The 27,388-nt window shown below is 46.6% G+C and overlaps 1 long non-coding RNA gene across 1 annotated transcript; it reads left to right on the top strand.

Annotated features, from left to right (window-relative positions):
• The first annotated feature begins 1,242 nt into the window (after nucleotides 1–1,242).
• LOC125331616 lies at nucleotides 1,243–5,771 on the top strand. Its single transcript, XR_007206136.1, has 3 exons — nucleotides 1,243–1,595; nucleotides 2,634–2,756; nucleotides 3,372–5,771. It is a non-coding gene; the product is annotated as an uncharacterized LOC125331616 (long non-coding RNA).
• The last annotated feature ends 21,617 nt before the right edge of the window (nucleotides 5,772–27,388 follow it).

Here is a 27,388-nt window from a genome sequence, read left to right as displayed (position 1 = left end):
ACTGAAGAAAACGAAATGCAAAATAAGCAGGGAGAGGGGAGCTGTGCTGATAAAATATGAGACATTTGTTAATGTGCATCATGCACATGTTCAGAGCCTTCAAATGGGGCCCTAAAATTTATCTTAGTTCTGCAGTCAGTGCTCCCTCATTCCTAAGGAATAACAGCCTGTGCCGAGCCAGCAACACAGAGTAAGGTGGGAAAGGTTCCCTCTGTGCAGGCAGGGCTGCTGGGAACAGAAATGTGACTTTTGGATGCAAACTCAGAGGGGCAGGGCTGGGATTGTCCTTGAGCAGCACGTGGCCCCTGCTCCGTGCCTTTGGGGTGTTCTGGGCAGTGCTGGCACAGGATGGGGAGTTTGGCTTTTATCAGGAGTGCAGGGAGCGGCCTGGTGCCCAGGAGCACCAGCACCTGGCACTGGGGATGGTTCAATTGTTTAAATTCAAAATAAGCAATCAACCCATTGTCAAGTGGTCAGGTGAATGTATTTTAAAGTACTTAATTACTGGTTAATTGCCATGCAGGTTACTATGCTGGCCAATAAGATTCCTGGGTATGTCTGTTGCCACGATGTGAGTTTTTGTGTCTGGACTGACAATCCTAAGGCAGCTGCACAGCTTCTGCCTGGTGTACAGATCTCAAAGAGGTGCTCATCAATTTTTTAAAACATGAGCTGGCACTGGTTCAGTAAAAGAATTGAATTGAATGAAAATCATGAAATTGGGAAGCTTAATTAAAATAGCTGCTGATATAAAGTGCTAAGGGATAAGACCTGTCATGGTGACAATAAAAAAATTAGAAGTCTGTAAAAGAAACTTTCCATCTTGCTGGCCACTGGCTTTTCCATGGTCACTCCAGCTCTGGGAATATGTCACTGAGTGTTTGGGCTCTGGTAGCCGTGCTGGAATAACTCTAAAAGAGCCTTCTCCAAGATGTGACAAACCCCTGATGTTTCAAACTCCTCCTGAAGCCAGGAACTGCTCCCCAGGGAAACTCTGCTGACACCCGAGGAGCTTCTGGATGGAGAAGACCACGGTGGAGCTCCAGGGTGTGAGCCTGGGCTCCAGCACAGGTAAAATCCAGTCTTCCCTCTGGGATGGAGCCTTGGCCATAGGGAGGAGCTGTGCTCTGCCTGGGGAACATTGAGAAAAAGAGTGCAGACATTTTAAAGCCAATTCTGGTTGTTTTTCAAACCTGAGCTGTGCTTTTGTATGTCCTTGGATATTTGAAAAGCCTAAATTAGCATTCAGAGAGCTGTTGGCAATTTGGGGGCCAGATTTTGCTCTTATTTCCCTTTCTACAAAGCAGGAATGTGTAAAGAGGAATTGGCAGCGCACCCAGGACAGATTTGAGCTTGTTTAAACTGAGTTTCTAGAATTGCTTTGCTCTTCTTCAGGCTGTGTGAGCTTCCAAGCCGGTGCTTCACTGGGGGAGCGATGGCTCCTCTGGGCCCTGCTCTGAGCACATCCCCAGCCCAGCTCCCGGTGACTTCCAGGGTGAAATCCTCGCTCCTCTCGCCGAGTCCAGCCCTGCGTTCCTGCCAGTGATCCGGTGTTTAATGCTCCCCTCGCTGCTGCCGGCTGGGATGGATTCCAGGTATTCCTGTGCCTCCTGCCAGCTTTCCAAGCCGTTGCTGAGGGCACAGCAGCATCCCTTTGATGAGCTGCTGCAGGGCAGTGCTGGCAGTGCCGCGCTGTCCGGAGGCTCCCGCGAGCTTTTCCTGGGCTGGGCTTGTTCATTCTGTGTTTGGGCTGGAAAACAGAGAGAGGCTTTAGAAGGGAACTAAATTGCTGCAGCAGAAGGGAAATGGTGGAAGTTTCCAGCACCTCCATCCCTGGCAGTGTCCAAGGCCAGGCTGGACGGGGCTTGGAGCAGCCTGGGATAGGGGAAAGTGTCCCTGCCCGTGGGCGTGGGACTGGATGGGCTTTAAGGTTCCTTCCAACCCAAACCATTTTGGGATTCTATGATTCTATAAAATCAAAAATTGCAGGTTGTTGAGCTTTTTGGCACTTCCTTTGTGTCTTTTCCTTTCCTGTTTTGCTGCAAAAAGGATGGAGGATTTGTAGCCGCTCCAGGCGGAGGGGCCAGTGTGGAAGGGATGGGCTGCAGTTTGGCTCCAGGCTCCGGGGAGGCTGTCACTCACTGGCAGTTGCACAGATTTGCAATTATTTTGGAAAATGTTTGGGTTCTGAGACCCAAACCCAACAGACCGAAAGCCTGTGGGACATGGAATGAATTCAGAGCCCCTGAGCTGCCGTGGGCAGGGCCAGCACTCCCCAGCCTGCCTGCAGGGAACAGCCAGAAACGCTTTGTTCCTCAGGTTCCCCATCAGGAGTTAGAAACATTCCTCCTTTACAAGTTAATTTCCATTGTTCACAAGAAAGGGATTAAATGTTAAGTTCATTACCATTGACATTCATCTGAAATGGCTTTAAAAATGCACATCTAGAACCAAAGTGGAACTAAGGAAGTTTGTGTTCAGGTCTGGATCATTTCTAATAATGGAAGGGATAAATAGATACTTTCAGTGAAAATATTTCAAAATTAATGTTGATTTGGACACTTTCCCTATATCAAAGAGCCCCCAGAAGAAAATGTTGCTTGATTTGTTTTTTTTTCTGATGGATTTAACAGGTATTTAACAAATTGAAGCCGTTCTCCATACTGTGATACCTTCTGAAGCATCCCATATGCAACTCTCAGTAAGGCTTGGCTGTGTTTAACATAATTCACATTTTCAAGACACAAGGTTCTGGGGTAAATGTTTATTTTGATTTTCCCTCCTCACTCTGCAGCTTCTAGAATATGACAGGAATTAGCCCAGACCCCACCTAAGTGGAGCAAAAGGCAGAGCCATTCTGTTTGATGTCCGTGACAAAAAACCTGGGATGGAGGACAAAACTATCAAAAATCAATACTTCAAAATCTCTGTCTTTCAGAGAAGATTTAAAAGCCTCTTCCTCGGAGGCTTTCCTGAAAGGCTTTGTTTCAGGGGATGCCATTTTCAACGAGGGGCAGGAGAAAGCTGGGAGAAAAAAAATTAAATTGTTTTCCCAGTTCAGTCATCCTGGAGAGGAGCTCTGTGAGGAAACTCTGCCTTCAAAGGCCAGGGGGAAGCAGGACAAGTAAAAGCATTTGTTTTCCCCAATAAAGGCACCTGTTGGTGAAAACATTGACATATTTTGTTTAAATTTAAATATTTCTTTGGAGCTTTGGGATTGTGGGCAGAGTTTTAACCCCCTGCCTTGGCTCATGAGGTGCAGTAACTGAAGCTCTGCCTCTAATTTGTGTGGTGTTTAATTGAGGAGTGAATGGAGGAATTTCTTTGCCTTCTTAACTCAGCCTGCCTTGCATTTGCATGTTTTCCCCCAGGAACTGCCCATCTTGCACAAAAAAGGACAAGGAGAAATGTCATTGCAATGGGAATAAATGGGAAATGGTGGCATGAAAAGGGGCCTGCCATGAACTGCTCGTGATGTCACCTGAGACTTTTCAAAGGAGTGGCTTGAAAATAACGACTTTCACCAGAAAATGTGTATCAAAATGCAACCTGAAAAGTGTATCAAAGAAGAAAATGTAATTGCTGGGAGTGAGCTGAGCAGAGAGACCTCCTACAAGAGAGAAATGTGGGCTGGAACATGCAGGAGAAGCCAGGAGTTAGTCTCAGGGAAGTTTTAATCCTTTTGTGGATGCATTTTCTCCCTGGCTGCCTGCAAAGCCGAGGCTGGTGCCCTGGCACGGTGTCAGAATGGAAGAGCTGCGAGCAGAACTGAGCATTCCCAATGTGCAGAGTTACTCCTGGTTTACTCCTTTAGTAGGGACCCTCTGCCACCTGCCCTTCACCACTGCTTGTGCCACGTGGCCCTGGGCAGTCACTTCACCTGTCCTGCCTTAAATCCACCCCTCCTGAGGGAGGGAGTGACAGGGCTGGGCACCTCCAGGTGGGAATTGTTCCAAAGTGCCAGATAGGATTAAAGGAAAGAACAACCTGTGGTGGTTTGGAGGTAAAGCTTCTCCCTGGGTGTGCATCCATGTGCCAGTTCTCAGTCTAAAGCAAACATTTCAGGTGGTGGGGAAGGTCCCCCTTTCATGTTCCCTGCCTGAAGCCCCCAGGCTGGGAACAGTTCCTCTGGAAAGATCTGCAGGGTCTGGATGCCCACAGAGCATTAGGGCTGGAAAAGCCCTCCAGGATCATCCATTGGCTGTACAGAGAAAAGGAACTGGGGATCTCCAGGGGGTTTTATTTTCCTCTAGTTTTTGCCCCTTTATTGTGTTCTGACCTTGCAAAGCAGGGATTGTCCTGCAGCAAAAGTCACCTTTTTATCAGAGCCTCATGTGAAGCATTTCCCTCACTGCAGACCCAGGGCTCGCGTTCGAGGGCTGGGGGCGCTCCCAAAGCGAGTCCTAAACCAAGAATTAGTGCAAGAAATGGATCATTCTTTGGTTTAATGCTAATAGAGGTTCTGGCTCCTCTGGGTTGTCATAAAGTGCAGTGACTGAGTTACACCCTTTCCTATAGTTTGATTAATTCTGGATCAATTGCTGCTGGGTTTGTATCTGTAGCAGCTTTCACTGGAGGCAGGAGGTTGGGGAAATACTATTGTTCAAACAGTTTAGGATTAAAATGGGATGAATAACTTTTATGGGAGAAGAATAATACATTTAATTTTGAATTTGTTATTCCTTGGGCTTCCTGCAGCCTGCTCTGCTTTCCTCCTGGGTTTTGTGGGAGAGGGAGACAAGAACTGCAATATCTGTTATGATTAATGGCCTGGAGGAACCTAATGGTTATGGAATTACTGCATGTTTGAAGGGTCTGACATGGCAGATAATTTCTCCCTGCTCCCCTTGTCCTGGCAACACAAGATTTAGACTTGCTGATGCTCCCGAGGAGCTGTCCCAGCCCCAGCTGCAGAGCTGAGGCCCAGAGATGGTGGGGATAAGGTAAATAACCTCTCTGGCCATGGGCAGCTTATCTAAATGAAAACCCAGCTCAACCCCCTCGGAATCTCTGCCATCACTCCTGCAAAAGCCCATATTTAAAATAGAAAATGAAATGTTGGAGTTTTCAAATTCAAGTGGGTGCAAGTATTTCAGTTCCAAAAAAATAAAAATTAGATGGCAGATTGTGAAAAAAATAAATGCTGCAGTGTCCAAAAATGACAGAGTGCAAAATCCCACATTTTATTCAGAGCAAACAAAACCAATCAAGGCCTTTCACAGGACATGAATGGAAGGGACCCACCAGGAGCTCTGAGTCCAACTCAGCCTGCACAGAACCAGCTCTGGAGTTCCACCAGCACCTTTGTGGTAGGAAATGTCAGAAATACCATTAAAGATGTTCATTCCCAGCTCCCTGTTTTCCCTGGGATGCTCCCCAATTTCCTTTTCCCCACAGCAGCAGCAGGGTGAACCAGGTATCCCCAGCTCCCACGAGGGAAATAATTGAAGAATGGATTTTTAACCTGAATCAAACTTCTGTTATTTCCAGACTTGTCTGGGGCATAAATTGGAAATCAAACACCCAACAAGTTCCTTCCATCCCTGCTGAAAGGCTCCAGGCTTCATTTAGTCAAGGCTCAGAATTAATTTTCCTATTAAATGAATGCTTTCTTAAAACGAAGGGGGAAAGTGTTTTCACTGATAAGATTGTTCTGTGAACCATTCCTAATGAGCTGCTGTGTCATTCCCTTCTGCCTCCTATTTATCTTGTTTAGATCTCTTCAATTTGAAGTATTCCAGTCCTTTGCTGCCTGCTAAGAGTTTGTTTTGTTTTATTTTAACTGGGAGCTTCAAATAATTTTTAAAAGCTATTAGAAAGTTCAATATTTTATTTATTTCTTTATATTGGCTTTTTTTTTCAGGTGAGTGGATATAATGTGTATATTATATATATATATTAACTTTTTATCTATTTCTGTAAGGTTTATAATCTAAATTTCCTTTTAAATACATAGCCTTGATTATTTCCCAAGCACATTTTCCTTCTTGCCATGGGAAAGTGCTTGAACTCTGCAAGGATTTTGGAGGCCCGACAGCTGTAGGACCACTTGTGGGGCTGCCTTTAAGGTGATTTTTATATAAACAAGTGGTTTTTGCCCAGCAGAGGCAGGTTTTTACCTGTTGTTCAGGAGGAGCTGTGTGGTGAAGGGTCTCTGGCATCACCACCACCCAGCAGTGGGGTTTGGCAGCTCTGCATTCCTTTCACATGGTAAAACATTCTTGTGGATAAAAAAATATACTTATGACTTCTGAGAAAATGTTTTTGGAGGTGCCTTTAAAACAGGAGAGATGAACACTGAGGGGGAAAAGAAATCCCTCAAGATCAAATCGAGTCATTTTAAAACACTGCAGGCCAAAACACGGCTTTTATTTTGTGACTGGCTAATTCAAGGTGACTCCCAGGGCCCTGAGCACCTTCAGACACTGCTGGGATTGGGATTTCTTTTGGACAGGGATATTTTGTGAGTATTTTGGGGGATTCACATGGCCAGGTTCTGTTGTAGGGGGAGTACTGCTATTTATCCCTGTTTGTCCAGGCCAGTGCACCCATTTCCCATTCTGTGGGAAGAGCTCAGGGCTGTTGGTGTTTATTGGATACCACAGCATCTCCTCCCTCTCTTTTAATCCCAAGTTCTGCATGAAGCAGCTGTTCCACAGTTCCCACAGGGGCCCGTGGGTGCAGGGGGGGATCACCTGCGGGGTCCCTGGGTGGTGAAGCCCAGACTGGCTGGGGGACCACCAACAGCAGCTTCTACCTCACTGAGACTCCTTTCTGCCTCCATAAATTTCAGTCAGAGGTTTTCAGCTTCCCAGTGTATTTTAAGGAATTGAGCAAATTAGAAAAACTATTGAAGCAAGAGCTTCCCTCTGCCTCTGTCAGGTGACACCACACTCGGAATTTATCTGAGGAAAGAAGAACTTTCACAACCCAGTGATTCCACTTTTTATTCTTTCTACACTGTGAAGTATCATAATATTCTTTAATAGTGTCATACTTATATTTCACGGTCTAATCCACTTTTCTTCTCCATTCCCATTGTATTTTATCCAGTTGGAAGTCTGGAGCGTGCTCACGATCAGCTGCTCCCGGTGCCACGGGGCTGAAGCGCACTCAGCCTTTCATCAGGAATTGTCCCCTTTTTATACACTGAAACACTGCAAACTTTGTGCTGGAAAGAATTATAATGTCCTGTGCATAATGTACATTTTCTTTGCCTTTTCCATTATCTACCTCACAGCAGAGCACATTTGTCACTGGTTTTCTTTCCTTGTGCCTTAATGACAGTCTCAGGTTTGGGAATGTGCTGGGTCTGTCCTTTGTGTCTAATCTGTGCCCTCTATTTCTCTCCCCCTCTTGGAGATAAAAGTGCATTTTGCTGCTGTTGCAGTTCCAGATGAATTTGATCAAGATAGAGGAACTGACTCATCACCTTTTCCTGAATCTTTAGGAACTGCTCTGGCACACGTGGTCTGGAGGAGCCGGATCAGCACCGGGCAGTGTCTGCCGTGGCTGCTGATGGGGAACAAGAGGCTTTATTGTTGTTTTCACCCACAATAAGTCTCCTTTGGATCCTGGCTCTCTTGATTTTATCTTTTATAAATGGAGAAGGAGGGAAAAAGCTGAGCTGATGGCTGGGAGAAGGACATAAAGTGTAAAGCTTCCTCCAGTGTTTTCCGAGCCTAATGGGCTCGTGGCTCTCTCCAGGGAACTGTGCTGGGAGCTGTGCTTAATTCTCTGTCCCAGGCAATGCTGGATCCTTCACAGGAGCTGCTGCAGGCACTGCTTTTCTTCTGGCATCATAACAGGGCTCATAACTCCAGCTTCATCATTCCCTCACAACTCAGCTGGGATCGGTGGGAAGTTTCTAAAGGCCACTCAGTCACTCCAGGGCACGGGGAAGTGGATTTAAACAGAAATTTAAATCGGAGTGTTAACCTAAGGAGGTGCTGCTTAGCAAGCAGAGGCACTTCTCTGCTGCAAAGCCATCTCTGCGTGCAGGAGGGGGTGGCAGAGGTCAGCGTGGATTGCCAGGGAATTGGGACTTGGATTTCGGCAGAGATTGTTTTTGAGCACAGCTCCACAGCAAACAGCTCCTTTTATAGCCTGTAAACAACACATTCCCCTCTCGTTCTCAGCAGCAGCTCCTGGCTGGGATTTCCTGGGGGTCTCGTTGGCCCTTTCCTGGGGGTCAGAAATGGGGGAGTTTCCTGCAGGAGCGCAGAGTGGTGGAGCTGCTTTGGGTCAGCCCCTCCAGCAAGGAGGAGAATTGAGTCTTATGCAGGCCTGCAGGGATGATTTGCTGTAGAGCAGAGGTGTGTTAGCTTTGGGGAGCGTTCACATGTCCATGGACTGCAAGGAGAGGGTTTTAGAGCCCTTTTTACATTATTGTACAGCCAAGCATTTCCCCTCCCTTCACTCCCCTGAGCTCTGGGTCTGTGGGCTGCCCCAAGCAGTGATCCCGGAGAACGCCAGGACATGGCATCACACAGCCATCCAAGAGTTTGGGTTGGAAGGGAAAGTTTTAACTTGTTTGGATTCTGATCTTCCCAAGATAACTGCTGAGTTTAAATGCATATAACTGGAATCTGGCTTTAGTGGGTCCATAATTTGATTTTTTATCCCATGTCCTATTTGTTTTCCTGCTCCCCACAATGGGTATTTTCCTGTACTGCCATGGCACTGGGTTTGTGTCTTCTTTTTTTACTTTATTCCTTTAAACCTCATCCCTGCTGCTCTAATTTTATAAATTACTGAAATGATATTTTCTGTACCCAGTGCCGGGGCAGGAGGAGTTTCTGAGCACGATGATGTTTTTCTGTGGAGATGAAGATCCCATGTTTTAATTACTGCTCAGGCCAGGTAAGCTGATTTGGGGTTTTTCCCAGGAAAACAGCCTTGGCTCTGGCAGTGCTGCTCTGCTCCCCGCCGTTGCTATGCAGCACCCTCCACCTCAGATGTTTTCTGATTTTATTTTGGGCAAACTCCATGAAATCCAGAGATTTTCCTTCAGTTTGTTTTTCTTTGCTAGGTCAGGGTTTATTGCTGCAATCTCTGCTACTGCAGGGAAATTAAAATGGGGGTTTTCCCTCCTCCTGCAAAAATCCTGTAAAAGAAAGCGTCTGTGTGGAGGGGAATTTGGAAAGGGAAAGGAAAAGCTGTTGTGTTGCAGAAGAATTTCCTTGTTTCTTTTAACTGCCTCTTGAGATTAGAATTCTCTGCCTTTATTTTTAGCAGTCAGGCTGGTGGCAGGAACAATTCTTTCCCTTGGCTTTGTCAGTAGGTAAATACCATTTTTATTTTATTTAAAGCAAAATCTGTATGCATAGGAAATGCACCAGTCCTCTGAGGAAGGCATGGAGAGCTGGAAATGCAGGAACAGCTTTCCTGCACTCATAATATTGCCATTAACACTGAATTCCTGAATGCCATTTTATTTAACAGTAACTTTGTGTTTGAACAGATGGGGCTGTGTAATGTAAAGACAATCAATTCTCATACAAAAATGATAAATGAAGAACAGAAAAGCGTGTCATATTTAGAAGAAGTTTTAACATATTTATCTCTGTAACAATGCAGGTTCTTCTAATGAATAATTGCAGATTAAAGCAGGTTTTATCACAAGTGAACTGTTTTCCTCCCTTTCCTCTCCAGTAGGTAGAGAAATGTTCTTTTAGTTTTGATTTGTCCTTTTCTAACCCACCAAATCCCACTTGTGACTTGTGCTTTTGCTGAAGTAGAAAAGGATTAAGTGACATGGTGGAGCTTTAGATGTGCACCAAATCACACTGTCACAAACTGGAATAAAAACTCCCAGGAATGTGAATTTACATGGAGTTGGAGAGAGCTCTTTTGGGTTTCAGGGTTTAAATATGATTATGAAAGGGGGTGGAGAGAGGCAGAAAGAAAGAAGAGAATCAGAGGAATGCTGGGATTTAAATTTGGGTTATTTTCTATTTAAATCTGCAGGCAGATTCTCCTGAAGGAGAGCCCAGGCAACTCTGGCTGAGCCCATATGGAAACACTTCTTTTTCCTCCCCACGGGAATGTGCTCTCCAGCAATTCCCAATATTTATTGCCAGCACTGAGGGAATGAGTACAGGTTAAATCAGGCCATAGTTTCTCAGGCAGCTCCTGCAAGGAGGAGGAGGAGGAGAAGGTCCCAGCCCCAGGAGTGCCCAGGGTGCTCCCAACATGCTCTGAGGGGACAGGAGGTGACAATCTGGGAATGGGGGCAGGAAAAGGTTGGGATGCACCAGAGCAGCTTGGGCTGAGCATGGTCTGTCTTGCTGAAATGTGAAAGCAAACCACTCAGCAGGGCAAACGTGGTGCTCTCCCTGAATATTGATGATGCCTTTGTCCCACTCGCAGGAGGGAAAAGCGTTGGAAGGAAATTCCCTGCCGAGGTCACAGCAAATGTCAGCCCTGTGTGTGATGTCCAAGTGCCTCCAGCACAAGGAACAATAAAATGCAGGGTCTGGAACCTCCATTGCCAGTGCCATTGGTGCCATGGGCACCTGGAGCTGGGGAATGCATTCCTGCTGAAAGGCTGCACCTGGTGAACCCAAGCTGATCCCAAGTTTTCCTATTAACTTTTGCCTCACCTTTGCAAAAATATTGATTACCTGGGCACACCTGACCTTGCTTTGCACTTGGTGTCTGAAATTTAGAGTTCATACTCGGCTGCATCACAGAATTGTGACAAAAGGGATGAAGGTTTCAGTGGTGGTATAAAATCCTTCGAAATGTGTGGAGCCTCCACTGGCAAGCTAAATCCAAGTCAACATCCCAGTGTCTTATTAATCAAACAATTTCAGCTCCCAGCTCTTTCCATTGGGTTGGTTTTGTGGAGGCTGAGAAGACAGAATTGGAAATTACACCTAATTCCCCCCATTTTGTAAAATAAACAAGCAGATCCCTTGGATGTGATGCTGTGTGTCACATCCTGGTCTCAGCTCGACCTCCTCGGGGTGGGGACCCTTTGATGTTGTTCTGGATTGTTCCTCTCACACAGCTTTGTCTGGGAGGGGAATTCCTGCCTGACAGCCACTCACACTCCCACATATCCACGCTGTCAAAATATTACATTCTGCCCTAAATTATTTGGTAGCAGTGGGGAAAACACCTGCTTGCTGAGAACGCTTCTCCCTTTTAATTATCCGCAGGAATTTGGGGGAGATGCATTATTTAAAAGGGTAATGACAGCCCTGTGCAGGAGCAGGTAATTTCTGATTCTTCTTGTTCCACTCCTTGACATTGGTGTGCTTTTTTCTGATTCCCTTTTCATCGTGTGGGAGCAGCTTCCCAAGGGGAAGGAGGTATATCCTGTTATTTATCCATTACATCTCCGTAGCATATGATGCACAGAACCTTTTTGGGCTAGCTGTGCAGCAAAGGCTGCGTTTTAATTATAAATACACATCAAATATGCAGGAAGGCAAAATTGACAGGAGCAAAAGGAGAGCAGGAACAGGAGGAATGTCTGGGAACCACTGTGCTGTGGGAATTTTGGAAAATTAGTGTTATAATATTCAGAGGTGTGTTTTAATTTGATTGAAAAATGTGACATTTCGATTGACAGGCAGTGCTATTCTGAAAAGGCATTTTTCTGTCTGACTGTCTAAACAGTTGCTATGTAATATTTATATTTGTCATGTGTTTTTCTAGATACAGGGGTTCTTTAGATACTTAAAATTTATCACAAGAAAACCCTCTTAAAATTTTTATATGTAGGTTTCAATAGTATTTGGTGATTTATAGGGTTGGTTGGGGATTTTTAGATGATTTTTTACAATATGATGGTGTCTGGAAAGTGAAATACACAAACAGTGGCACTCTCCTGCTTTCCTTGCAGATCCAATCCAAGGGAGGAGCTGAACTGGCCATGGGGCTTTTCCCATGGCTGTGTTGGGGATGTCAGGCAGAGTGTTCCTGCCAGGATGATGGTCCTGGGTGGGTGGGAAGGGTGGGAATGGGGGGCATGCTCAGCATGGAGCTGCCTCCTGTCACCCCACAGAGCGTCCTCTGTCCAGCTGAGAGTGACCACGGCAGGACAAGGAGGGTCAGGGTGGCCTTGGAGCTGCCCAGGCCGGGGTCAGACACACGTGGGCTGATCTCCAGGGCTGTCAGCAGCTGGAGAGGGGACCAGGACAGAAGTGGCTTGGCCAAACCCCAGCAGAGAGGGAGCAGCTCATGTCCCGGTGCCACCCCAGCTCAGCTGCGACAGGCCGGGCCCACGTGCGGACACCGAGGTGCTGGACAGCTTCCCATGCTGGGAGACACTTCCACTCCTTGTTTCTCCCAGCCCGAGTGACATTCCATTATCCGCAGAGCTCTCCCTGTCCAGGAGGAGAGCGGCTCAAAGCAGAGCCTGGAGTGAGGGGTGGGAGCAGCTCCCGCTGGCGAGTGGCAATGGAGATGTTTTTATGACATCTGGTGGCCATAAAATCTCAACTCCTTTGAGTAAAAATGGCACTTCAAAGCCTGTGGAGAAAGGAATTCCTTGTAGGACACAAATAAATGTATATCTGGATATGCAGCTTTCATTTACACACACATGTATGTATTTATTGTATTGGACTTTAACATTCCCCCCTTCTATTGCTTCAGGACTTTTGCATATTTATTATCTGCCGGTAAAGATGAGCATATTAGTAAAAAAAAAAAAATCTATAAAATATTAAAGATGTGGAAAAAGGAATATTTATTTAGCCAGGGGATTTATTCAGTGCTAATGTGAAATATATGTCAGCACAAAGATGAAGTTATTTGGCCCCTGTTCAACAACACTTGAGGTTACACCACCAATTTTCACTGCCAGCATTGGCTGCATTCAGCCCCAAAGCAGGAGTCACGCTGCTCTTGTGCCTTTGGAGTCGTTATTTGAGGAGTTTCAAACCAGAAGGGGATTTTGATGCAGGCTGCAGGCCCTGGGAGGGGATGTGCCAGGGTGGGTTTGGTTTATTCCTGGCCCCAGGAAATGCAGATTTGCTGCTGCCTGATCTGATGCTGTGTAACAGTGATTTGGATATGGGGACAATTAGCTGTGGTAATTAAAAATGCTTCCAAGGCTTCATCAGGCTGAAATAAATGGAAATACTGGGCCAATAATTGACTTGAGCTGGATTGGGCCCATTGTTCACCGCAGTTATTACAAAATACCTACTCCAAACCTAAAGGCTTTGTAATGCTCATCACAAGGGGTTTGTAGGCAAATGATATTGTTGGTTCTTGCCTGACCTAAATTATTCTGATAGCAAGAAATGCAAAAACCCAAGTTAAATTACTCTTTAGCAGAAATTTCAGGCAATGGACACTTTTCCATGAATATTTCATGGCAAGCTATAAATAATTCTGTTGGATTTGGAAGATCAGAAAGTGACTACTCGGATGATGTAGGGCATTTATGTAAGGCTGATCGCCTCGTGCCTGCTGCAAGAGACAGATCCATTCATGGAATTCAAGTCATGTGTGGGCAAATTGGACATTTTTCCCTAAATTTCTTTGCAACTGCTCTTTGTTTCAATTTTTAAGACTGGAACAGACAAACACAGCCCTGTCATTCACCTCTGATGGTACCTGAGAGCAAACAGAGATGTTTCCACAAAGCTTTTCGTTTCAAGAATGTTTTATTCAATATTCCAGTACCAGTGCTGAATATATGGCGCTGATAAAATACAAGTTTGGTGCGTACTGAGGTGTCGGTGCCTCTGAACCTTCACTCACATGTAAAAATCAACCCCACTTGATGGAATGATCTTCCTTGGGAATGATTTGGATGGGTTTTTTTCTGTAAATGCTGGGGATCTCTTCATGCCAACCAGGGGAAAAAAGAGAAGAATTAGAATTGTTTCTTCTATATGTCACAGGATGGATCTTATGCAAACAAACAAAGAAATCAAAATATTGTATCAGTTAGGGTGGAAAGGGCCTCTAAGATTTGAGTCCAACCAGCCCTGCCAAGGCCACCACTGCCCCATGTCCCCAAGTGCCACATCCACACAGCTTTGAAACCCCTCCAGGGATGGGGACTCCAGCACTGCCCTGGGGAGCCTGGACAACCCTTTGGTGAAGACACACAGTTTAATCCTTCTGATCTCCTTCTGGTACGTATGATTTGTTCCTGCTGAATTTTCCAGGAATCACAACGCTCATCCAGTTCACTTTTCTTTTCCTCTGCTTAAAATCTTGCCCTGGTAAAACAAGGCTCCTTTATCCAATTTCCAAGCTGTATTTAATTCCCCTTTTTCACAATCTATATGATCCCTTTTGTAATGCCAAAAGTGCTGCTTGTCCATGAGAAATCTAGAGAGCAGCAAAGAACTTTCCTGTCTCTCATCTGTTCAGGAAGAGCCTGGAGCACGTCGGGCCTCGCATACAGATTCAGTGGATACGGAAAAACAGGAGAGAGGAGCAGGAAATCAAGAGGAGATTTTATATCAAACAGAAATTCAAATAGCTGGGAAAGCACATGGGGATGCAAGAAAACCTTCCAGGAGGAGTCTGGATGGAACCCTGAGCTCAGGTGGGAAGGATCCCTCCCCTGCCAGCTCCTCCCAAGGTGACAAGAGGAAAGCAGGAACACTGATGTGCTTGGGATCGGCATCCCTGGGACTAAATTCTTTTCCATTCTTTGCTGTTGCCATTCAAGCTTCCCCTCTGCTCCTTTTGCAGCTGGGGTGTATTTGCCTGGCATTGGAGTTTGCCCAAATTCCGGTTTTTCCAGAGTTTTTCTGTTTTATTTAGAGCTTTTCCCAGCGGTTCCTTGTAGATGTGGAGCGCTTAAATGCTGATAATCCTCTCCATCAGCCCTGGGAGACGGTGACTATTCCTGCCACTGTGTGCCTGAAACACCAGGCTGAAAGGCAGGAATAACTCTGGGACCAAAGCACAGTGGATGTGTTCTGGATCTTCTTTAGGGAGTACAGAAGGAGTTAAATAAACCAGAGCTGGAAGGACATTTCCAAATCCATAATGCACAAGATTGGCATTCTGTCTGCATACAAATAACTTGGATTAGCAGGATGTGCCGTTGCTTTCACCATAAAAATACCCACTCTCACATTATTTTAAGATACTTTCAAAATAGAGTGGAGTTAAAATATTTGTTTTAAACTATCCAGGGATCCCTGCACAGTCTTTTTGATTGCTTTTTATAGCCCTTCTCCACCCTGAGTCATTTAGCAGTTCCCTTTCCCAAAATACCAGTGGTAACTCTCTCTCCAGTCTCTGTGATGGATGTTTGTGTGAATTCATTTCCCTCCTCAGAGTGAAGTCTTTCAGCACTGCCTCGCCAGTTTGGGACAAATGCAGCCTGAACAGGGGATTTTAGACAAAATATTGGGGCAATAAGGTTATCCAAGGCAACTGAGGCTGCCTCTGGATCCCTGGCAGTGCCCAAGGCCAGGCTGGACACTGGGGCTTGGAGCAGCCTGGGACAGTGGGAGGTGTCCCTGCCCATGGCAGGGGTGGCACTGGATGGGCTTTAGGGTCCTTCCCAACCCAACCCATTTGGGATTCCCTGATCATTCGCTGTGGGAGGTTTTTAATTTACCACATTTCATGTTCCACACCCTTTCTTTTGGACCTTGGCATTTAACTACTGATGCAAAGGGCTTTGAGTGGCAGGAGGGACAGAATGAAGCTCTTTCCATGTCACTCATAAAAAGTGGGAGCGTGTTTGGGAGCTGCTCCTCTGTACCTGGCCCTGTTCCCATTTCTGTCATAGCCAAAGGTAACATTGCAATGTGTTCTCTTCTTGCTTTTATAAATTGAATATCCAGTTCTCCCCTGCCTTCCCTCAGGAGCATCTGAGTGAAATTGTTTTCCTGTCCTGCAAAACACTTCAGAAACTTTCCCTCCCCAAACTGAGGCTTTATTGCTGCTTCTCCTGCAAGCAATAGGCTCAATTTGCTGGGCATTTCAAGGCACTTTGATCTGTATCAACTCTGAATTTTAACTTTCTTTCTTTATATTTTGGAATGAAATGAATTTTTCAGCTTTGTGTTCTGCCAGTTCAGGACTTTTTGCATCAGCCCTTTCCCACAAACAACATTGGTTTGTGCATGTTGGATTTTTAAATGAAAATATTGGGTTGAAATTGTCACAGGTGTTTTTTGTACTTAACCCCTCCCTGGCAGGTGAGGGCCAGAGTATCTCCAGCTGTGGGGATCTTTTCTTTGGAATCTCAAGGATTTCCAGCTGATTTTGACCTCTAAAATAGTTTCAAGTTCCCTTCACACTCTTATTTTTTCCCTTTTGTCTCTTCCTGTTCTCCTGAATTTCACTTCTGTGCATTTTCTGGATTTCCCTCTTGTCCAGGGTTGTTTTCCATCTCTTTCTGACACATGGAGCTCTGGTAAGAGGTTGATAAACTCTTTAAACAGCTCAAAGAAATTACCACTTTTCCCTGCTTTCCATCATCTCTTAAATCTTTACCTTTTGAGCAGTGTAGAATTTTCTCCTCCACCTGTCAGGCTGTGTGTAATTAATGCTGTGCTCCTGTTCTCCAGCTCCCACATCCCTTCCCTCCCATCTCTCCATGGCTCTGTTTCCTTTGCCAGTTTTAAGACACCGATTATTCTGCCTAAGAGGCACAAGGAGTTCAAACTGTTTTTCATGTGGCAGCAGCAACATCAGCTGAGTTTTGCTTGAAAAATGCTGCAATATTGCCTGAGAATGGATGGAAACTTTTCCATTCCAGTCCTCTCTGGGAGATGGACCTGGAAGGTGTCCATGGCATGGGGTTGGAATGAGATGGGCTGTAAGGGCCCTTCCAACACAAACCACTCTGGGATTGTGGGATTGTGGGATTCTGGGATTTTAGACCCTGCTCCTGGAGGGAAATGCAGCCCCAGCCTGGTCCCTGGAGGTGGGGACAGTGCCCACTTCCCTGCTGCTCTCCTGCAGGACCCAGCTCACATTCCAGAGTATTTTGGGATTTGGAATAAACTTGCAGGTGCTGAGTGATGAGGGGTAGTAACAAATCTTCCTTTGCAGTATTTATATGAAATTACTGCAGTCTAAGGGGCAGGGAGCTGAAGCTGGGAGTTGGTTTCAGCTTTAGGCTTCTGAAAGAGTTTTTATTTTTTTATTTTTAAGAAGTCCACAAAAATATGAATATTTGGTTTTTACTTTTAACATGGGTGTTAAAGACTTAGAGCAGGGAACCCATTTCTTTGTGAATCCCACAGTCAGGAGCTGCTGTGGCACTCAGACTGTGCAAACCCCAAGGTTCTTCACTCATCTGCCATCGCTGCCGAGGGCGGGGGGTGCCGCTCTGCAGGGGGATGGAAAAGGAAAATCTCTTGGCAAGAGCAGGCTTTTCCTTATGTTTTCTGGTTTTCCAATATGTTCTCCGAGTGTTTCCAAGTAAAACACCTCCTGACGTCTTCCAGCAAGCAGCAGAAAGGATGTGTGCTTTCAGTGCACGTGAGGATCAGGCTTGGGGGGAGATGCCAACCCCAGAAACAAAGGCAGAGTTGGGCACTCAGGTAATAAATTCTCATTGATTGTAGAGTGTGATCATGGCTCCAAATCTGCCCGAGCTCCAGGAGCACTTAGACAACGCCTCAGGACAGGGTGGGATTGTTGGGGTGTTGGATTCTGATCCCTGTGGGTCCCTTCCTGTGGGGTGTGCCCAGCCCCTGCCCTGGAGGGATCTCTGCTGAGATAAGAGATTTCCCAATTGGCCAGCAGGACTCGCTGGAAAGGCAACCACTTCTATGGTCACGGCGAGAAAACACAGACCCACAATCCTTTAGGAGACCCTATGCAGATCCTTTGTAACCCATTGGCCTTCACCCATCCCCTGTATCCCTATAAAAGCACGCCCTCTGCCCCTGTGGAGAGAGAGCTCTCGTCCCTGGCTTTCCCCTTCGCCGGAGGGGACCAACAATAAAGCTTCCTTCGTGCGGAACCAGCCACACGAGCCTCTCGTCTCTCTCTCTGGTCTGGTTTTGGCCTGGAGGCTGCCCTGCAGAGCTGAGCTGGAATCACGAGCTGATAATCACTAAAGGGCTGACAGCCTCTGCAAGGGCCCCTCTGCCAGCAGCTGAGGGAAGACACCAGGCCTCGGGAAGGCGATTCCTTTTGGGACCGTCTCCCTGGACCGGTCATCTCTTCCTGGGTCAGAGCTACTGACCCCATCACCAGCTGTAATACCTTCCCACTCAGGATATTCCCTAATTCTAGGAAAGACTGCTTGCATAACTTGCACCTCACTCCTGAGTTTAATCCACCTGACTCAGCTGCAGATAGCAGTTGTCCTGGTGTCTCCACATTCCTGGTTGTCCTGGACATATTGGGAACACTTGGTTACTTACTTTGTTCTATTAATAAACATAATTCTTGCCTGTGTGAGCAAAAATATGTATAAAAGCCCAAGCAAGAGCTGCCCCCTTGGCTGGACTCCACATGGATCAGCTGTGGGGGTGCAGCCAAATCCTGCTCTGTGTCAGCACCCAGGGCTTCAGGCAGGGATGGGAATTCTCTTCCCTGCACATTTTGGTGCTGGTGAATGAGATTTGTGGTTCATGACAGTGGGAGGTGTCTGGGGTGGGCCTCAAAGTCCCTTCTGCCCCAAACCATCCTGGGATTCTGTTATAAAACCATTATTTTGCAAAGAAAAGGTGACTTAATTCCCCTGCTGGAAAGAGGGGAAGAGGAGAGCAGAGCAATCTGCCGAATATTTTTTCATCAATTGTTTGCTCTGGTTCTGCTTTCCTGGACAGCATTGGTTACAGTCCTGGGATAACAAAGGGGGCAGGAGCTGCAGGGGTGCACAGGCATTAAAACGGCTCAGAGGAGAGCAAAGTACACAGAAGATTTTGGAAGGGCACTGGGGAATGTTATTTTCTGCATGGACAGAAGAACAAAGGCCTTGAACAGTAAATGCTGGTGACAAGAGCTCACAGGACAGGAGGTGCTGCACTCCTTCGGTACCTCTGCTCTCTGCTGCGTCCCTTGAGTGACACTGGTAACCCATCACCCTAAAGTTGTGCCCAGCCCCAGCTCAATGCCAAGCAGAAATAATAAAAGCAGAAGCAAACAGGCTGAAGTTTAGTGAGGAGGGAAAACCTAATTATATGAAGATATTTAATTTATAAATGCAACATCAAGGTAGCAGACACTCTGCTTCTATCAATGCAGAGTTTGGTATCAACTCTTATTTCTGAGCACTGAGTGCCTTTGCCAGGGCTGCCCTTTATTTGCCGGGGGTTTGCACCAGTTGTGCTTGAATTAAAGATGAAAATAAATTATAACCTGGGTTTTTGAGCATCTTGTCCTCTTGAAAAGCAACAGAGAGCAAATCCCCATGCAGGCAGAAGGAGTAAGGCTTGAGTAAGAGTCAAGTGCTGTGTTCTCCAAGAGCCTGGCAGCTGATCAGTATTGATTAGGGCAAGGTGACCTATTCCAGCACAATACAGTTCTCAGGAGCTCAAAATAAAATTAGATTAATAGAACCAATTTGCTGCTGTCCAGTAACACTGTCATACAGATTCCCAGGATGGGGTTCACACTGGAAAATAAAGGAATAAACCACCAGGAGAGCACAGAGAGGAATTTCCAGAGCAATGCCACCCTCGAGTTCTTCACTGATGGGAGGTTACAAACCCCACCAGCAGCTGATCCCAAGTGATCCCATGTGGTTCTACAACATTTAAAGAGCTGCCACAGACTCTTCTGAGAGTTCAGTGTGTTCCAGGTGCTCTTTCACTTTTGATTTCTGCATCTGTTGCTCAGTTTGCCTTTGGTCAACTTCTGCCCACATAAACATCCTCACACCCACTGCGTATAAAATCAAAATCTCTCTGGTAATTCTTCGGAGAGAAGAATACATTTTGACAAGTCAAAGGGGGAATGGCTTCAAACTGCCAGAGACTAGGTTTAGATGGGATATTAGGAAAAAATCTTTTATCATGAGGGTGGGCAGGCCCTGGCACAGGGTGCCCAGAGCAGCTGGGGCTGCCCCTGGATCCCTGGCAGTGTCCAAGGCCAGGCTGGACATTGGGGCTTGGAGCAGCCTGGGACAGTGGGAGGTGTCCCTGCCATGGCAGGGGTGGCACTGGATGGGCTTTAAGGTCCCTCCCAACCCAAACCAGTCTGGGATTCTATTCTATGATAAGAAAGACAAAATGAGAGGTTAATGGTGTGTTGTGATGAATTTCCAGCATCTGAGAGATGAATTTACCAGGAGAGATTTTTATTCTTGTTGATTTGAACAAAACAGAGAACTTGTGGTGCTCTCATGCTTTAGTAGTTAATATAACCCCACTTGGCAAAAAAAGGCACTCTATCTTCTTAGAACCCTCTTATTTTTAATCTTATGTAACCTGCTCTCATTTCCCTGTGTTTTACACCCATTTCCTCTACTCTACCAGATTTCACTACCTCCCCTGTTCATGGCCTCTGGAGTGACGTCCACAGCTCATCAAGCAGCAAATGATGTTCTCTGAAAAAAGGGAAGAGAGCTCCTTATGTCTAATTACCTTCAGTGGAGCCTGTTGGACAGGCAGGGAAGGTGACCTGCGGTGTCCAGGGCAGGGCTGGGCCACGCCGAACCTCTCCCACACGGCTGCTTTGGATGAGCAAACAAAGAGGGTCGGCCAAGGTGGCGGTAAACAGAAGAGCTGAGGGATGCTGCGCCTGGGTAAACACGGGATCAGCTGGGCACTGCTCATCCCCTCACCTGCAGACCGCTCGAATTACCCTGGTATTTAAACCTACACAGCACAGGGAAATGCTTATTGACGTTCCCCCCGGGAGAGCCGGATCGGAGCGAATCACTGCTGGATTTCAGGGGCCAGGCTCAGGCTGTGCGTGCCCGGAGCCGGGGTGAGCCCAGCCCTGGCACCGCGGGCCGGCTGCTCTGCCCCGCTCCGCTGGGATGGCACTGCCCTGGCTAACCTGGCCAAGGGAACGTGAGTCACGCGTGAGCAGGGAAGGTGCTGTGCCAGCTCTCAGCCTTATTCAGGTGAGGCTTTTAGGCTCAGCTTTTAAGCTCCTGAAGCGGAGAAAGGATCCCTTGAAGCCTCTCATGCTGTGATTGCCTCCCATTTCCCTCTGCTCCAGCCCTGCAAAGAGGCACCAAGTGACACCAGCCCCAAGGCTTCTGCCAGTGCTTCACCTTAAAACTGCAGCTTTCCTCCCCCTTTGAGGTGTTTGTCTATTCCTGTCGGTTTGGGAGAGATGCAGACTCCGGGGAGTGATGTACACACGTGGCACAGTGAGGAGTCACTGTGATGGGCACTCACACATCAGGCCTCTCCCGAGCAGATCCTGCTGCTGGGATTTTATTCCCTGACACATTCGTGTTTTATCTGTTTGCTTGGAAAGGTGACAGACAAAAGGGAGGGAGAGGGAGACAGAAATTTAAATAAATGCAGGTTATCTAGAAGACATTATTTCATATTCACTTCAGGCATATCAAGATGTTCCAGAGCTGAGAAGAGTACAAAGAAAGATGTGAGTGTTAGGAGCACTGATAAATTAATTGTACACAGCACTGAACCCAGCTCTTCAGCTGATTTTTTCTGTAATTCATGTTCTACAAGCACTGGGAGAACCATGAGAACTGCTGCTGGAGCCTGAAAGAGCAGTGAATTCTCCTGTAGCAGCAAGTTTGTTATGTATGGAATCTCCTCAGTGCAGGAATCATCTGTTACATCGCATTTGGCCCCAAAGGAGCTGCCAGCAAAGTATGACACCAGAATCTCCCCTGCAAAGGCTGCTGTGGACTAAATAACAACGCTGTGATTTAGGGCCTGTGCTGTGCTCGTGGTGTCCAGAGCACAAACGAGGCTGAAGTGCTTTGGGCACGGTAATTACCTCCTTTGTCTCGGCGTGCCGGAGCTGGGAGAGGATTTTGTGTGGCCGGAGTTCATAAATCATTCCCGGGGAGTGTGGAGCTCTGCTCCCTGCACAACATCATTAACAGCCTCACCTGTGCCTGCAGCAGGCCTGGCTGCACGCACAGGGCCTTAATTAAAAGCAGGATGCTTCCAGTGGCTCTGAACTGTTTAGGTTACAATTCTAAGCATTTGCATCCTGGAAGGTTAATTTGGACTCTATAAACTGGAAGTCTTCAGGGGGATCACAAAGTCCTGTATCCTGAGGCAGAAATGAGGGATCTGCTTGGACTCCCCTGGAATTTTGTATTTCTGAGCATGATTTTATATCCCAGTTCAGCGTGTGTGGGGAGAAGAGGAAAAAATGTCAGTGGAGTTCTGTACTGAAGCCTTGATGTCACAGAATCATGGAGTGGGTTGGGTTGGGAGGGACCTCAAAGCCCACCCAGTGCCACCCCTGCCATGGCAGGGACACCTCCCACTGTCCCAGGCTGCTCCAAGCCCCAGTGTCCAGCCTGGCCTTGGGCACTGCCAGGGATCCAGGGGCAGCCCCAGCTGCTCTGGGCACCCTGTGCCAGGGCCTGCCCACCCTCTCAGGGAACAATTCCTTCCCCATATCCCATCCATCCTTGCCCTATGGCAGTGGGAAGCCATTGAAGTGATACTGCAGAATATTGCTCTATTTTATGAACAATTTCTATTCAAATGCTGGTTTATTGGACACAGCAAAAACAGGGTTTATATGTTAAATTTATCCAGGGCTCTCTGCTATGGATGACTGATTTTTTTTAACAAAAATCGCTCTCTTGTGTTTTCCTGCCCTCTGCCTCTGTGTCCCTGCTCTCCCACTGTAATTACTCCGTTACTGACTCTGCACATCAGGTGTTTCATATGGGGGAGGAGGGGGCCGAACAGTTCAATTAATTAAGGCAAGTTGTAGCAGATCATCATCATTTTTCAAGATGTCAGTGGAGAGATCTCTGGGAGAGATGCAGATGAGCTGGGACCACCTGGGAATTCAGGCTCAGTTCCCATCACAGCATTTCCCAGCCCGTGGAAATACTTGTCAGAGCTTCAAGTTAACCCCACAGTAGCTATAAAGGATATTTGCAGGAGTGTCCTAAAAGTCTTCATTTCCATCCCTGTAACACAGAAAAGCCCCAGTGAACCCCAGAATTCTTTGCTGTTGTGCAGAGAGGATTCTTGTGGGGCTTTGGAAAAGTCAGATGTAAACTAAAAATTTTAGCAGTAATTAAACCATGGGATGCTGCAGTTGCAGCAGGAAAGGAGGGGAAGGCAGTAAAGCAAATATCTCATCTTTATCTCATAGAGATAAATGTGAATTCTGTGGGGTTTTTTATGTGTAAGAAAACTCTCAAGGTTTCTGCCCAGCTCGATTAATATGAAGCCATACAAATTTCTGGTTTGCATCTATGCTTTATCACACCTGAAACCAGTCTGGACCCCAGTCGGTACTTGCTGGCTTCTAAAAAGCAGCAACAGAGGCATTTCAAGCCCTGTGGCTCTGGAACTGGAGAGGTTTTATGAGGTGGCTGAGTGCTCACACCTTGGAGTGCCCAGAGAGCTGACGGACACACGCATCCCCTGCCTGGGCACAGCTCGTGTCTGCCTTTGGTGTGTTAAGGACTGGAAAGATCCTTAATTCATCCCAGAAGCACATGGGAAGCTCTATAATCTGTAAGGTCCAGCTCTGTTCCCTTTATGGAATGTTTCTGCACAGCTGTTTTTGACTATTTTGTAAACAAAATGTTATTTTATTGTTTATTTCTGTCTGCGAACGCTGGGAGTTCCCACAGCCCCCGAGGCAGCCCTTTCTCTGTGGGTTGCACATCTCTGTGACACGGTGCTTACTGAGTTTATTGCTCTATCACCACTTACCCTGCAGCTGTTCGTGGCTTTAGCACCATTTATTCTGCAGCTGTTGGGTGGCAAATCAGGGGTTGGCAGGGCTGAGAGGTGGGGCTGGGGTCTGCTCACCTGGGAGGAGGGTGGGGCAGCCCAGGGATGCTCAGCTGGAGTTTGGAATCTCTCTGCAGTGAGGAGGGTTCTGACCAACACCCCGAGGTCACAAAAGAGACTTTCCTGGGCCTCTGGAGGCTGCTGGAATGAGCAGACAGCGTGAGGAGAATGAAGATAACAAGCAGGTAGGTTTATTTATATGTTTTAAATATATTTTATCTTAGTAGAGTGCATTTTTTCCTCTTTGGAGAGTTCTGTTGCGGTGGTTTTCTGTCTTAACAGAAGAGACAGGAATGTCTTTGATGTCTTTCTATAAAGTTTTATCTCTGTGCCCTGGCTGACTCAGAGTCTTGTCACAGTGACTTTTATTTTAATTAACCCAGTATAGAAAGATTGGTTTCCACATCCTGAGGAGAGCAGGGCTCCCTGGCCGGGGGCTGCTTTAGCAGGATCAGAATTTGTTAAACTGCACCCCACTGGGTCTGAGCATCGCCTGCTCCTGGCTGGGGCTGTTTATCTGATCCCTGGTACCAGGTGTTCCTGCCTTTTAGGGCTGGGTTTTTCCAGATATGACACATTTTATCAAAGCCTTTTTAATTCGTGGGCTGTTTTCTGGTTTCGGCATTTCTCCTGCCTGGGCTGGGCTGTGTTTGTGTGTCTGTGTCTGCACCGACCTCTGGGAGCAAACAAGGAGTTCAAGGGGAGGCATTAAAAGGCCATAATCCTCCAGGTTTGCAGAGATTCTATGTGTGCAGATAGCAGAAATGCAGGAGTGAAGTAAGGGGGTGACCAATGGAGCCTGGTCACAGAACTTCTTCACTCCCTTCCTCCTCCCCACAATGTGACGTTTACTCCAGAACTTAATTTTTGCCATTGTTAAAAACCTTGAGTTTTCACCCTTGGTTCTCAGCCAGTTCACTTCTCCTTTGTGTAACTTTGTCTTACAGTAGAACTGTTTCTTCCCTCTTCCTTATTTATTTACTGGCACAAGATCCAGCTAATTTCCTAGGCTAAATAAGCAATTTTGTTTTAATCTCATCCTCTGTTCCCACTTCTTGATCATCCATGCAGTCCTTGTATACACTGCCATTCATCTGTCTTGAGCAAAGACGTACAAAATTATACATGAGATTGAAAATTGAGTTCTTTGTGTTTCTGCCTATTGGAAAAAATGATGTGTAATAGGATTTAACTTTTTTAATTGCAAATTCCCATTCTATGTAAAGCACGCTTGGTTTCCTCTTCTTTTACTTCTAAGTTCCTGGTATTTAACAGAAATTCTTGTTGCCTCCAAAGAGCAGCATCTTTCACTGAGCTGCAGACAGGTTTTTGTGTCTCCACACAGAGCAGTAAAACTGAGTCACTCTGTGGCTTGGCATTGTGGGGTTTGAATTGGATTACTTGGGTTTGGAGAGGAATATTCTAATTGGATTTGAGGAAAATCTCATTTCTGCTGATTGCTGCTGCTAACCTGGTGACTGCAGGGTTTGTGCTGGGTGGGGAGAGGGTTCTGCATTTGGGGTGGGCCTTTTCAGGGAAGTGTGGAGTCTGTAAGAGCACAGGAGCTTCTGGGCTGGAATCATAGCATTCTAAAGGTTGGAAAAGAGAAATGCAGGATGTTTACAAAAGAGAAGAGCTCTTCCAGTATCCCAAGCAGCTTTGGTTTCTTGCCTTCTGGAAAAGGCGTAAACCAGCACCTACATTAAGCATTTAACAAAGGTTTAGTTCCTCCTGTGTGATCTCCTGTTCCCTCCTGGGCCAGACCCTGCTCTGCTCACCAGCCCAAGGACCAGCTAAGCCTGGCTCAGGCTCCAGGACTGTCCCCTGGAGTGTTACCAACACATTTTCTGTCTCCTCCTTCCCAGCCCAGGGGATAAGAGCTCACCTGTTTTGTAAACATCTTGCATTTCTCTTTTTATTTGCAAACGGTGCTGCTCAGTCACTCCCTGAGCGCTCAGTGCCACCAGCTCCCTCCTCAGAGAGGTGGAAATCTGCTCATCTTGCATCTGCAAAGGTGTCACCTCAACCCTGAAAGGGATTTTGCTGTGATTATTCTCCATGACAGACTTGTGAAGGAGTCCCTTGGCCTGTGACTCAGGAGGATCTGCTCTGCTTCAGCCATGGGTTTATTTGCTGCCTGGCAGTTTTTCACCTTTAATATTCTATTGTCTAATTGTGGTTCTTAATCTTGCTCATTACCTTAAATCATGCTCTGCCAGCCATCCTTTCCTTCCGTGGCAGTAAGGGGTTTTTTTTCTCCTTGGCAGGTGCTTGTAGTTGAGTATCAGTGTCTCAGTAATGAAGATTTATTGGCTCAGGCCACACAGGGCTGTGTGGCTCTGTGGGAAAGCAACACCCAGGGTTATAAAAGCAGGGAGAGAAAAGTCAAGGCCTGTAAAACACTTCAGTGATGGGGATGGCAGTCAGTAGAACTTTAAATTTCTGCCTAAATCAGAAATTGGTTGGGGGTAAGCCCTTAAATGAAAGGCATGAAGAGCTGTTGCTGATACCTGGCTGACAGGAGGAGCAGCAATTACACATCCAGTGCTGTGTTTGGCTCCTCCAAGGCCCTCCCACAGCAGTCAAACCTTCCAGGACTTCCCATCCTGAACACTTTGATGTCATTGCTGATCAGCTGGCCCATCACCATATTTATTAACGTGTATCAGCCTGGTCAAACGGGGTTCCAAGCCTTGTGTTAAACGGGGGGGATGTGAGGCTCTCCAGGGGAATCTGTTCTGGCCCAGCACAGCATTCCTGCAGGCTTTGGGATCTGAACAGCACCTGCACGGGTGTTTTTGTACTTGTGGTGGCACAGCTGGCTCTGAGGGTTCAGGTAATTCCCATGAAGTAGAAAATATTTGTGTTTAGAGCAGATACTGAATGGGCACACGCTGCAGAATGCAGATTTGCCTTGGGAAGATGAGAAGAAAGAATTGAGAAGTCACTGAAAACAGAGTCAGGCTGTGATGGGACAAGTTAGCAGCAATGGGACTTGTGAGGAGATGGCCAGATTCTCTCTTTGGTCATTAAAAGTGAGTGTATAACTGCTGGAGTTGTAATCCCTATCGCTGACGCTCCGCATTGTGGCACAAATCACAGCTGTCTTTTGCATGTTGGAGAAATAGTTAGGTTTTACTCAAAGAATTAACATTTCTGTCCTGTTTTATGGGGATTTCAGTTCCTTTGGATAAAAGCCATGTCTACCTTGAACCTTTGCTTTCTGGTGAATGGATCTATCTGCTCTTCCTTCTGGAGTTTCTTGTTCCCACATGCCCTAGTTTGTGCACCCAGATTTGTTTTTCTGGCTCCTGGCTCGCTTTGGGCAAATATTCTTGTTCAGTGCATAAATAAGCAGAGATATGGAAACTTCCCTGTGCTGGAGCTGTGGCTGCCCTGCCTGGGGAGGGACAGATTGACAGGGGCACTGACATTTGGCTTAATTTGTCTTCAGGACCTTTGATCATTACGGGCTCAACCTGTGTTAAATGTGACTTTTTGACTCAGGGAGAGGCTGGGAGAGGGAGCCATGGATAAGGGAAAGCTGCTGGTTGGAGCAG

The sequence above is a fragment of the Corvus hawaiiensis genome, chromosome 11 (assembly GCF_020740725.1).
Source record: "Corvus hawaiiensis isolate bCorHaw1 chromosome 11, bCorHaw1.pri.cur, whole genome shotgun sequence".
Taxonomy (NCBI): domain Eukaryota; kingdom Metazoa; phylum Chordata; class Aves; order Passeriformes; family Corvidae; genus Corvus; species Corvus hawaiiensis.
The sequence above is the reverse complement of the archived record's forward strand: the minus strand, read 5'-3'. Positions and strand labels throughout refer to the sequence as shown.